The 12,982-nt window shown below is 33.1% G+C and overlaps 1 pseudogene; it reads left to right on the forward strand.

Annotated features, from left to right (window-relative positions):
• Positions 1–454: 454 nt before the first annotated feature.
• LOC110712978 lies at positions 455–9,417 on the forward strand (annotated as a pseudogene).
• The last annotated feature ends 3,565 nt before the right edge of the window (positions 9,418–12,982 follow it).

Below are 12,982 nucleotides of genomic sequence, written 5' to 3' on the forward strand. Positions count from 1 at the left end.
ATTATGACAAATTTAAAAATTTAAATTAAATTTTAAAAATTACACAAGGTTAAAGACTAAATGAATTATAATGAATTTTTTTTTTTAAAAAAACCAATTCACAAGCTAGTTATGAATTATAATGAATTAGGAATCTAATTAAGGACAATTGAGTATTTTTTTCATTTAGTTATGAATAATTGTGACAGATTTAAAAATTAAAATAAATTTAAAAAATTACACAAGGTTAAAGACTCCGTTGAATTAAGAAGAAAATGGTGATTCCTAAAAAAAAAAAAAAAAAAATTAAAAAAGAAATAAAAAAATGGTGAACTCATTGCGTAACTTGGGCACAGTACTTCTCGCTGATCATCCCACATTCTGGAAAAGACCATTTCTTCAAAATAATTTCCCAGTTCATCATCAATTCCAATTTCCTGCTTCATTCAATCGTAACTTCAAAACAACTCTAACAATGTCGCTAAACCCAGGTTTGATTCACTTTCCTTTCTCCTCTTGTATCACTACTTACTCGATTTCTTTCCAATTTTGGGTGTTCGATTTTCTCATTTAATTTTGTGTTTTTGATGTTTTTCGAGCCATTTATGTATTGGAAAGTATGTAAATTTGTAATGACATACCCACAAAAATTTCTGGCAATTGTATGAATTGTTGCATAAATTAATTGAAATTGATAAATTTCCAAAATTTAGTTGTGGGTGAGAATGATTGTTAAGTTTAATTTGTTCAATCAATAGGAAAGTCAGTGTTTTTTGAGAAGTAATTATTCTGCTAAATAATTGTAGCTGAGAAAACCTGATATATAAGTGGGATTTACTGTGACTGATTTTAACTCAGATGGTATCATATTTATACAGTAAACCAGTTACAGAAAATAACTGTACTCAATGATCGTAGCGAAAAGCTTGTCGGGCTGTTACATGATACGGGGTCCAAAGATGTTGTGATAGTTTGCCATGGGTTTGCAGGTGGTAAGGTTAGTAGCAAATTCATAAGCTACTTTATCCAATAGCAATTTAGACCCCATTTGGTTTGATGCAAAACAATTTTTTGTATGAAAAATTAGTTTTCTTGGAACATATTACAGTTGCAAATCAGTTTCCTTTGTTTGGTTCCTTGCAAGAAAAAATTATAGAGAAATTAAAATTAGGAGTGGAAATATAAGGATGGATGAGAGGAAAGCAAATGGAAGATAAAGAAAGATGGATGAAAATGTGGCTTTCCTTGTTTTGTGTAGGAAAATGGTTTTCAAGGATCTAATTTTTCACCATTGGAAAATTGTTTTCAACCCTTTCTCAAACCAAACAAAGGAAAATGGAAAAAAATGGGAATTATTTTCCATGAAAACTTTTTTCATCAAACCAAACAGGGCCTTAATTTAGATGGTTATAATTAGGGATGCTTATCGAGCGAGTCGATCACGAGCTGAGGGGTGCTCAACTCATCTCGAAAACTTTTTACATGTGCTCAACTCGTGCTCGCTAAAGTTTCGAGCAAATAAAACCTGGTCGACTCGTGCTCGTTAAAGTTTCGAGTTGAGTCGAGTAGCTCACGATATGCTTGCTAAAATTTTGGTCCTTCTATTATTATATCCCTTTATTTATTTTTTGTTCAATTTATATTGTTTTCCTTATTATATATAGATATTATTAAACATTTACTCTTTCTTTTTTTATGATATAAATTAAGACTTAATAAGTGTCAAAATTGTTCAAAGATAGTAACTTTGTTTGCAAATTCTATATTAATATTATATTATCGAGTTGCTCACGAGCTTATCGAGTTGAGTTAGAGCTTGCTCAACTCGTGCTCGTTAACATCTCGAGTCGAGTCGAGCTAACTCGAGTCGAGTTTTGACCGAGCATTGACCGAGTCGAGTACGAGTTGCTCGTGAGCTGCTCAACTCAATTAGCACCCCTAGTTATAATAAAATGTTAATGTTCTTTAGTTTATATGAGTCCGTGTTGGTGTTAAATTGGCTTCTGGTTGTACTTGTGTTCAGGAGCACAAACTCGTGGTAGACTTATGTGTTGCACTGGAAAGGGAAGGGATAAGTGCCTATCGGTTTGATTTTTCTGGAAATGGGTATGTGGTGATTGATAACCTTGTAAGGTGCATGCTTATTGAAAGAAATTTCCTTGGTTTGTAGAAAATCTTTAGGTTTTCACTTCAACTTGTTTGCATCATTGCGTGAGATTTTAGGATTTAGAACTTAGTATTAGTGTGTTTAGATTGCTTGTCAAGAACAATAATACTGCAATAGTCCATATTGTGGACTTACAAGCAGTTACAGCCAAGTAGGAAGGATGCAGTTGGCAATCTTCTGGAGCCATTTGCTAGACCCTTGAGCTACCTGCCGTGAACACCATTCAATTTATTGCTTTGAATTAAGTTTCTTGAATAAAGAAGTGGCTGATGGCTGCTGTTTGGAAGAAGTCAGGAAGGTTTTTGAATAACAATAAGAGAATTTGGATTTTTGGGATCTAGGGAGCAGAGAGTGTTCAGTTTTTTCTGGTTTGCTAGGAAAATGGCTAAACTGCTAGTCTTGAATTTTGTGGTGTTTGTTTCATTTTAAGTTTATGAGACAGTGTCATTCTATATTGCCCAAATTTACTACTGTCCTTGTTTGTTGTATTTGGTCAAAAGTCTAATTTAGGACATGCATTGTGGTGTTGTTAGGTGAGTTATGGTATTATTGAAGTATAATCTTACCTTGGAGCAAGTAATTTTTCGGGCATCAACAGCGACGTTGGTGGTAGATTAGGTTTTAAGGTTGTTTGTAGTCTGGATGTGGATACCAATGACCATTACTGTTTGAGTGTTTGGAAGAGGTTACATTTTGGTGGCAGATTATGGTCTTATTGATTTTTTAAAGTATTTGGAAGAGGTTTTTTTTTTTTTTTTTTTTTTCTGAGTTTTTAATGGCCATCATGGCTAATGAATAGGAGCTTCCCCCTCTTGTTAGTACTTCCAAGTCTGTTCTTTTTAATTTTATTCTCTAGTTTTTGGCACATAATTAATGGATTGAAGTTTTTTCTTTTATGTACTTCTACCTTTGAAACTTTTTTAGTGCAATCTTTAATCTTGCTTGCTTACGCTATGCAGAGAAAGTGATGGTACATGGGCTTATGGCAACTATATGAAAGAGGCAGAAGATATATGTGCTGTTGTCAAGCATCTTAATGGGGCAAATCGTACTGTGAGTGCAATTGTAGGCCATAGTAAAGGTTAGTTCCTATATCTTAGTACATAGATTTCCTAAATAAAGAACAAATTTCGATTTTAAAATTAGATTTTTCATGGTAGGTCCAATTGTATATCAGATACTGTTGTGAAAATTTTCTAACTGAGTTGCAAATCTTGCAATAAGCTAATAACCGTGATTTCCCTTTTTGCAGCAAAAATTTCAGTGTTTGTTGTTGTCTAATAGTTCTTCCTCTTCATCTTTCAATTATTAACCATGCTGTGGGATCTGTAAAGACAAAGTAGGTCCACCAGCTGAGAAAACATGGCTTCTTACTGGTGTAGAATTAGTGTAATTTAACAACTATTATTCTATTATTCTAACATTTAAGATCATATATGTGGGTGAACCTCCCTTCTCCCCTGTGTTTCCGTAAGGGTATACTCCATTATTTACCTGAACGAAATTAGTGCTTCAGCTACCAATATGGGGAGTGAACAAATGGAGATTTGCTTCAATATGCAAAAGCATGGCTTCTTACTGGTGTAGAACTAGTGTAATTTAATAACTATCTAACTTATATATTAATCATTAAACTTTATTCTATTTTTTCTGAATAACATTAGGCTGATGTAGAGCTATGAACTTTGAAAGATCTCCCATTCAAGCATTAATGTTATATGGATTTGTGAAAATTCAAGGGAAATTTACTGATTCATTGATGCTTTGTATAGCTGAAAATTTGCTGAAAGCATGTTCTTGCAGGAGGTAATGTTGTCTTACTGTACGCTTCAAAGTATCATGATATCCACACAGTTGTCAATCTTTCTGGACGTTATGACTTAAAGGCATAGCAGAACGTTTGGGTGAAGACTTCATGGAAAGAATCAAGGAGAATGGATATATTGATGTCAAGTGTAAAAATACAGGTATAGATCCATTAATCAGTTCATTGTTTCAGGTATGTGAATTTTTCCTCAATAACATTTTATTTAAGAAATTGTGCTAATTGAGTTTGCTCCAGATTTTCATTTCTGTTTGTGTTTCTGTTTTCCCCTTGATACTTGTGTCAAGTAGCAATTGACTCCTTAATTTCTGTTATAATCATCTGAATTTGGTAGATTTTAGTTTATATATTTGTAACCTTAGTGTTATTTTATGTCTTCTTTAACCAATAGTCAACAAATTTGACATGGCTGAGAGACTTTCATGCTTGGGAATGTGTAAATGATAGGCTAAATCACACACCTATTCAAAAGTAAACCTAACCCTTAAGTTTCTTAGTGTATTGAATGTTTTTCAAGATAGGACAGGGCATTTTACTCTATATCTTTAGAGTTTGTCAAATGACGCCCGCGTACCACTTACTAACGCCAACATATGGAGGAAAGTACCCTTATTCCCCTCTTATAAACCAAGTCCATCCCACACACTTTCATTTTCACTCACCAATGTTAGCACCACGTGCACAGCCACCACCACTAATTCCCACATGCACTCACTAGAAGCCACCACTGCTACCACCCGCGTGTTTTCTTTCTCCACACCACCATCCCACGTAGGTGAATATGTTCGATTAAATACATAAATATATATATATATATATATATATAAATAAATAAATAGAATAAAATAAAAAAGTTGTTTAAAGCTTGTTGGACTAATCTTAACCGAAAACTTTAGGAAGGGTTAAACATTTCTTGACCTATAACCTGAAGTGACCCGATCCAAAATGACTCCTGACCCGACCCGACCTGATTGACAGGTCTACATATTAATAAAACTATATTAGATTATTAAGTATATTATTTTAATTGATTAGAATATGTTATAAATGGATGTTTTACATTTTGAACTACCTCTTTTGCTCCAAAAAATATCTATTAAATATAACTAAAACAAAGCATTGTTGACATCATTTGCTAAACTATCCTACATGTCATTCTTACATTGAAAATTTTCCCTCCATTTCAATGTGTGATGTCATTAGTTATTATTTTTTTTTATAAATCTACACTATAATTTTTTCAAACAGAAAAAATAATTGCAACTCTTTTTTACACAGATGATAAGAACTATTTTTTATACATAATAAAAAAATCGTGCAATGCACGAATCTAATCTAGTTATGATATAATTAATAAATTTATATGATAATTATTGTGAAATATAATCTAATATTTTTTTGAATAAAGTTTTAATTTAGTTTGTACCTATGAAATATTGTTATCTTATTGAAAATTAATCTCTAAAATAACAATTTTATCCTAACATTAATACCAAGTGTTGCTGTCTCGTGACCTCACTAAAAGTTTAGCTTTATATATTAGTTATATGATTTTTGACTTTTTTACTACTCATTCTCTATTTTTTACTTTTATTTTTTTGCTTGAAGAGTTGTTATTGTTTAATTACTATGTACTATACCGTCTATAATACTTTTATTTAACGATAAATAAAATCTTAGTATATTGAATAAGAAAAAATCTATTTAAAGATTTAAATAAATTATCAAGAAATGTTTTTTCTTTAATAGATCTAAAATAAAAATTCTACCGCGATGACCGCAACCCAGTCCGTGCTCAACGCATCATTTCCGATACCGTGATACCGCGACCGTTTCCGCGATCACGACCGATACCACATTTTTATTCTACGCTGGCAACCCCTTGATTATTTGGTAATAAATCAGATTTAAATTAATAATGAATGTATTCTAAAATGGATTAAAGAAATTGTCGTCAATGACTAATTTTCTTTGCTGATTTTTTTATTTTATGAAATTTTCTGATCAAGTATAGATTTTGAAGTCAATATTGAATTTGATAATGAAATAGCATTTCATACAAAATTTGGAATAATATTAGTTTAACAAATAATATCTGAATAATTGGCAAATTAATCAACTTTTGGATTTTATTATTAAGCAAGTATTATAATGTACTCCTTCCATCCCAGTGTCTGCTTTATTTTGCACGGAGTTCAAGACATACCTTTGAGCTTTGACCATCAATATCTTAAATTATGTATCAACAAAATTATAAAATTGATATTACAAAACTACCGAATGAGACTTGTCTGTTGATATCTCACTGGAATATACATTATGTATATATTAATGAGAATTTGTAGTCAAAATTATTTAAGTTTGACCAAGAAAATGGAAATAGGTACTATATTATTATGTGATAAAAGCAGTTAATAAAATATTTACGGGTCATAAGATGTATTTTTACCTACCAAGACTTGGCCTAGTGGTAAGGGTTTGACCTCGTGACTTGAAGGTCATGAGATCAAACCCAATAGGGATGCTTTGTGTTTGGGAAACTGGGGATTCCCTTTCTTAGGTGCTAAAGTATGGAGATGTTTTTTGAATGTACAGGCTGTACAGCATGATCCTGCTTAGTCTCTTTCTTCTTATCTTCGGCTGAAAATGAAGTTCTCTCCGTATTATGGAAAAAAAAAATCAAATGAAAATTGTCTATTTGTCTAATCAGTCCTTGATGAAATTTACCCCAACAATGTTTCGGCATCTTTCAGGAAAAGTTTTATACCGTGTGACAGAGGAAAATTTGATGGATCGCTTGAGTACAGATATGCATGAGGCATCCCTTAGGATTAATGAAAATTGCAGGTTTGAGATAATATATTTCTTTCTTAAAACAAATTAGGTCATTGTAATTGTTATTGATGCTTTACTTTCGCTACACTATTGTTTTGATGTGCTCTCTTGATGAATCCAAGTTATATGCATAATGCATCAACTTCTGAAAATTGTAGAAAACCACTTGAATGATCTTTGAGAAAAGTTTCACACTCAACATTTAGATCCCTTATGAAGGTTTCATGCATAGATCCCTTATGAAGGTTTCATGCATAGAAACTAATATAAATAGTTCTTAAAATACACAATTGATTGTTAATTATTCAAATGATTGCGATATGTCTTTGTTGCATTTACTGCTCTCATCCTAGTTTCACTTGTTGGGGTTAAGGCTCGATGTGTTGGTATGATTCATGTGTTATTTGCAAATTGCAATACAATATAATCTGTCCATCTACAGCAAAATTAGAAGTCTTTATAGGTTTACAGTGAGTGTCTACTAAGTCAAGTCACTTATTGTAGTGCTGTTTGTTTATGCAACGAAGTTGTATGCCAGTGAGTTTCCTTTTTAGATTAATGGTTTAAAAAAAATCACCTTGTCTGCAATTGGGCGGATAAGGCTGAGAGCCACTTCGCAATTGCATGGGCATGGAACTTTGGAAGTCTTCCTTTGAGTCTCCTAGGTCCCAACTTGCCTTGGTGGGAGCTTGTTTTAGGCTGTGTAGCAATGTCATATTGGCAGCATATGTTATTATGGTAAGTTAGTACAACGCCATCTGGAGATGGCAAAACCTGAATTGTTTTGTATAGTAAAAATTGGGCGACTTATTCAATGGAACTCAATGTATGGAAGTATAGAGGTAAACGTGACAGGTGGTTGGTTAGTGTCTATTAATCTTCATTAAAGTGAAGATCAGAAAGCTATAAAGAAAGTCATTTAAAGCTTAAGATGCAATTTGAGTAGCTTGGAATCATATCACCTCTCATGTTAGTCTCCTTTGGGTGTTGGGGTGCAAGATCGATGGAGATTTTGTTTGTTAATTTTTTATCTTTTAGATGGGAAGTGAACTAAATACTAATAGTAGAAATGAGTGCTTCCTTCTAGACTGCATAGTGGGCTAGTCTTGAATATAGTTCTGCAATTGAAAAGTTGAAATGTTTACATGTAATAAACACTTGCAATTCGGACAATACCTGCTTGTCATATGTTGAGCTGACAATAAATAGATTAAGCAGTATGATCTTAATGTGTTTAGGATCACCAGTGTATCAGCTGTGGAGTGCATACTGTATTTCTGTAGCAATTTAAATTGATTTTACATATGGCACACTTATAACTCAGACTACCTGCATGCCGTGCATAGATTGAGACATTGAGTGATGTGTCTTTCATGTGTTTAGAAACATCTGCCTGCTATCTGGATGATTAAATGATGTACTTTTAAGAGACTGAAGGCTGAGTTTGTATCTGACAGCATTATTATGGCGTCATTTGTGAATGTTGACAGAAGCATCTTCTAACCTACCTCTATATTCGAAACTAGAAGTTATGACCTGTAATTTAGCATTTGTATACTACGGAGTACTATCTTTCATTGTATCATTTCACAAACTAGAGATGCTTATTAATTACCATTCAATTAGACGTTTTTCAGAAGTGAGTAAAGATTGTGTTACAAATTGCCCAAAAAAAAAAGAAAGAGAAAAGGTTGTGTTACAAATGGCCATATATTTAAGTGTACTGCAGAAAGGAACAGTTTCTAATTTTATGGTGATGCTCTCTTTTATATGATTATAGGGTGTTGACTGTTCATGGATCTGCGGATGAAATTATTCCTATTGAGGATGCATATGAAATTCACGAAGATAATACCAAACCACAAATTACACATCATAGAAGGAGCAAATCATTCTTTCACTGAACACCAACATGAACTACACCAAGTTGTCATCGACTTCATTAAGTCATCCATGCAGCAAGACAAAGAAAGTGCTGGCTAGGTATGAATCGTATGATGTGCTTACTACTACTACATCTAAAATGCTTTGGACTATTTCGTATGTTTGGAATTGAGCTCTTCAATTGCTTATTTATCCTTGACTTTCTTTGACAGGTGTACATTAGCAGATCATTTGTTCTGAAAGATATCGTCGATCAGAGCATCTGGTTTCTTCATTAGCTCAAGACCTCTTTCTTCAGAGCTAAGGTCCTTCATGCGTAGTATATATATGTATTCCACGAGCAAAACTTAAGTTATGCTACTTATATAATGGTGTATATTAACTTTAGAAGTGTTTAAATTGGCTGCTCCTGATTATGTTAGTATGATTTTGCTGTCACAATCTGTGGTAGCTCATTATCAGTTTCGAAACTAGAATCTTTGAGAAAGGACATTGTATATGATAATTGGCCCTCAAGATTTTTTTAACCTTTTATAAACACTACGTAGTATATATATATTGTAGCCTTCATCATAGCTTTGAATTTATCACCTGTCATCGATGGAGGGAGTATTTGTGCTTGTTGAAGTTATTTTTGTCTATAAAATAACTTATTTCGTTTGAAATTGTTTTATTTTTGTACTACTCATGTATGATATATATATATTTTTTTCGATAACTTACTACTACCTCCGTTTCATATTTATTTGCAACGATTTGACATAAAGTAGAGAAGAAAAATGTCTAATCGTTGCAAATAATATGAAACGGAGGCAGTACTACATAAGTGTAAAGACAATTTTAACTCTTCGAGTAACACAATTTGTTACTCATATTGTGTAACATGGAGTTTCCTCTTTTGAATCTTAATTCAATTATTGAGTAATTTTTTTTTTATTTTTTTTTTATAATAACCATAAATCCTCTTTAAAAATACAGTAAATAATTTTTTAAAAATATATCTTTATGTTTTGCTTGTAAAAAATAATAAAAAAAGTTTGTGACTGTGAGTCTGAGAGGCTAGATGATAACGAATCTATTATAATTAGCACTGTCAAAAACCGAACCGAACCGGTGAAACCGAACTGTTTCAACCGATCCGAATGAGAACCGAACCGATTAAAAACCGATTTTTTTGAAACCGAAAACCAACCCGAACCGCATGTTAGTAAAACCGACACCGAACCGATCCGAGAAAACGTTAAACCGATTAAGAACCGAACCAAATCTAAACCGAACTGAAAAGGAAACCGAACCGAAAATGAACCGAACCGTTTCTAACCCGAAACCATTTAAACTGGCATAAAAACCGCTTACACCGAACTGTTAGCAAACTGCTACTCGTTTGCACCGAACCATTTAAAAACCGAACTGATTGTAAACCGAACTACTTATAAACCGAACCGTTTATGAACCGAACTGCTTATAAACCGAACCGTTTATGAACCAAACCGCTTATAAATCGAACCGTTTACAAGCTTTTTTTGTATGTAATAATAATATTTTTTTTGGTGCACTTTTTTATGTAATTATTTGGATTAAGTATTAGAAATCTTAGAATATATATTTAGCATATATTCCATACTTATCAGTTTTTCTTGAGACCATATACTTATCATATTAATTGTATATATCTTAGTAACTTAGTTAATACTAAATTCCCTTAGAAATAGCACTTCGTTAGCTAATCCGTGAGTATTGACTTTAATTTGGTTTTTGGGGAATAATCTGCAATTTTGGTTTTTTGGGCAATAACCTACAATTTTTTGGCCTTTTGGGCCTTATTCATCAACATAGCAGTATTCCAGTAGCATAATAGGATTAATAGCATTAACAAGTTATAAAACTTCTAATTCAACAAGTTTCAACTTTTCAAAACCAAAACAAACTAATCCAATCCATACACATAATTAAACAATTTTTAACAACAAAGTAACAAAATCAAACCAACCAATCCATACAAACAAGTTTTAACAACAGAATTGTACAAGTTTTTAGCATAACAAGATTAACACCAGCACCACAGTCTACAGCAGAATGGCAGATCAGCAGCACTGCAGACTGCAGCAGCAGAATGGCAGAACTGCAGCGATGGAAGAAGAGCAGCAGAACATCAAAATGGAAGAAGAGCAGCAGCAGAATGGAAGAACAACAGCAGAACAGCAAGTCAGCAGCACAGCAAGTCAGCAGAACAACAGTAAGGAGAAGAAGCAGTCAGCAGTAGCAGCACCCTATACTTATCATTAGTGTAAGAAATGAAGCTACACTTTTCTCACAAAAAAAAAAAAAAAACAAGAAAGCTTGAATTAAGCAACACAATATAAATTAAGCATCAGTAAAATAGCAACATCCATACCTTTCTAATTAGATGCAAAACTTTCATCTATCACCTCTTTACCAATTTCAAGGACGTCTTCTTCAATATCACAATCATAACCACGTAACCAATTTTGTGTGGTAACCAACGCCTCAACATTCTTAGGCAAAAGTGCACTCCTATACTTGTTTAAAATACGACCACCCATGCTAAAAGAAGACTCAGAGGCTACCGATGTAATAGGAATGGCCAAAACATCCCTAGCCATAATAGCTAATATGGGGTACACATTAATTTGAGATTCCCAATACTTGAGAACATCATAATTCTGCCCTTCAATTGATGGTTGACGAGGAGTATTCAAATAATTATCAATCTCCATCGATGGTCGATTTAGGCTATCATCAACATCAACATCCTAGAAAAGTGCAAAAAATATGCTTTTATTAAATAATAAAAATTAAGACATATAATTATTATTTTAGTAAACCACAATAAACAGAAAATAATTACCTTGAATATATCATCATCATCCAAGAGACTATTTGATTTATCAACCCCAATAGGGATGGAGGGGGAAACAATTGTACTTGACTTAAAACCGGAACACATAGAAGAATAAAAGTTATACAACTCCAAAAGAGCATCTTTAATCACCTTCGCCTTTTCAACACATGCCTCCTCAACATAAAGCACTTTCAACATATTCGTCAATCGAAATAGCTTATAGCGAGGATCAAGAACAATAGCTATTGAAAGGATCAAACTATAGTCATCCCAATAGCCCTCAAACTTTTCAAGCATAACTTTTGCCATGGGTGCAAGTTTAGGGTCTATATGGGCTTTAGTTATTGTGTGCTCAATTTTCAAAACACTAGCAAAATACAAATTTGCGGTAGGATATTCAGAACCAGAAAATAACATAGTGATTTCATAAAATGGCTTTAGGAAATGACATATTTTTGCAAGGGTATCCCATTCATCATCCGAAAGTTTGAATTCATAACCCATATACTTATCGATAACCACTTTCAAGGCTTCCTTTGCTTCTAAAGCTTTTCGGAGCATCGTATAGGTGGCATTCCAACGAGTCACAACATCAAGACGTAACTTACCGTTAAATAGACAGTTAACCTCAGAAAGAGCATGCTCAAATTGAGTAAGTCTAGAGTCCGAAGAATCAATATATTTACAAACCTCACGCAATTTTTGAACACTACTATCAACTTCTTTCAAACCTCTTTGAACAATAATGTTCAAGACATGAGCTGAACATCGAATATGAAAAAATTTACCATTACAAGGAAGAGGAGAAGTCAACATTAAATCTTTCTTCAAAAGTTTAACCATAACATCCATAGATCGAGCATTATCAACAGTAATTGCAAAAGCTTTACCCTGAAGGTTCCACTCCCCAATAAGTTTAAACACAAATTTTTCTATCTCAACACCAGTATGAGGAGGACCACAATATCTAAAATTCAGAATTTTAGACCTTAGACACCAATTTTTATCAACATAATGTGCAGTTAAAGTGAGATAACCTCGATTAGTGCATGCTGTCCACAAGTCACAAGTGAAGCTAACTCTACCTTCAATTCCAGAAAAAGATTGCAACAACAAGGACTTAAACTTATCATGCTCAGCAATACAATATTTCAACATAGTGTTTCTACACACATGCTTCACATTAGGATTCAGATTCGTAAAAACTTCCCTAAGGCCATGATGCTCCACAATATTTAAAGGATAGGAATGCAAAATTATAGCTCTAGCAAGCAATTGTAAATGACGAGTTTGATTAAACGTAGGATCAACAACACTTTCAAGATTTGCAGGATGATGTATATTTTTACCCATGCATGCCTTAGTATGAGCTTTACAAGTGGAAGTACCAGCCTTACCTGGTGCTTTATATTCATTACCGCAAACATTG

The sequence above is a fragment of the Chenopodium quinoa genome, unplaced genomic scaffold, assembly GCF_001683475.1.
Source record: "Chenopodium quinoa cultivar QQ74 unplaced genomic scaffold, ASM168347v1, whole genome shotgun sequence".
Taxonomy (NCBI): Eukaryota; Viridiplantae; Streptophyta; class Magnoliopsida; order Caryophyllales; family Amaranthaceae; genus Chenopodium; species Chenopodium quinoa.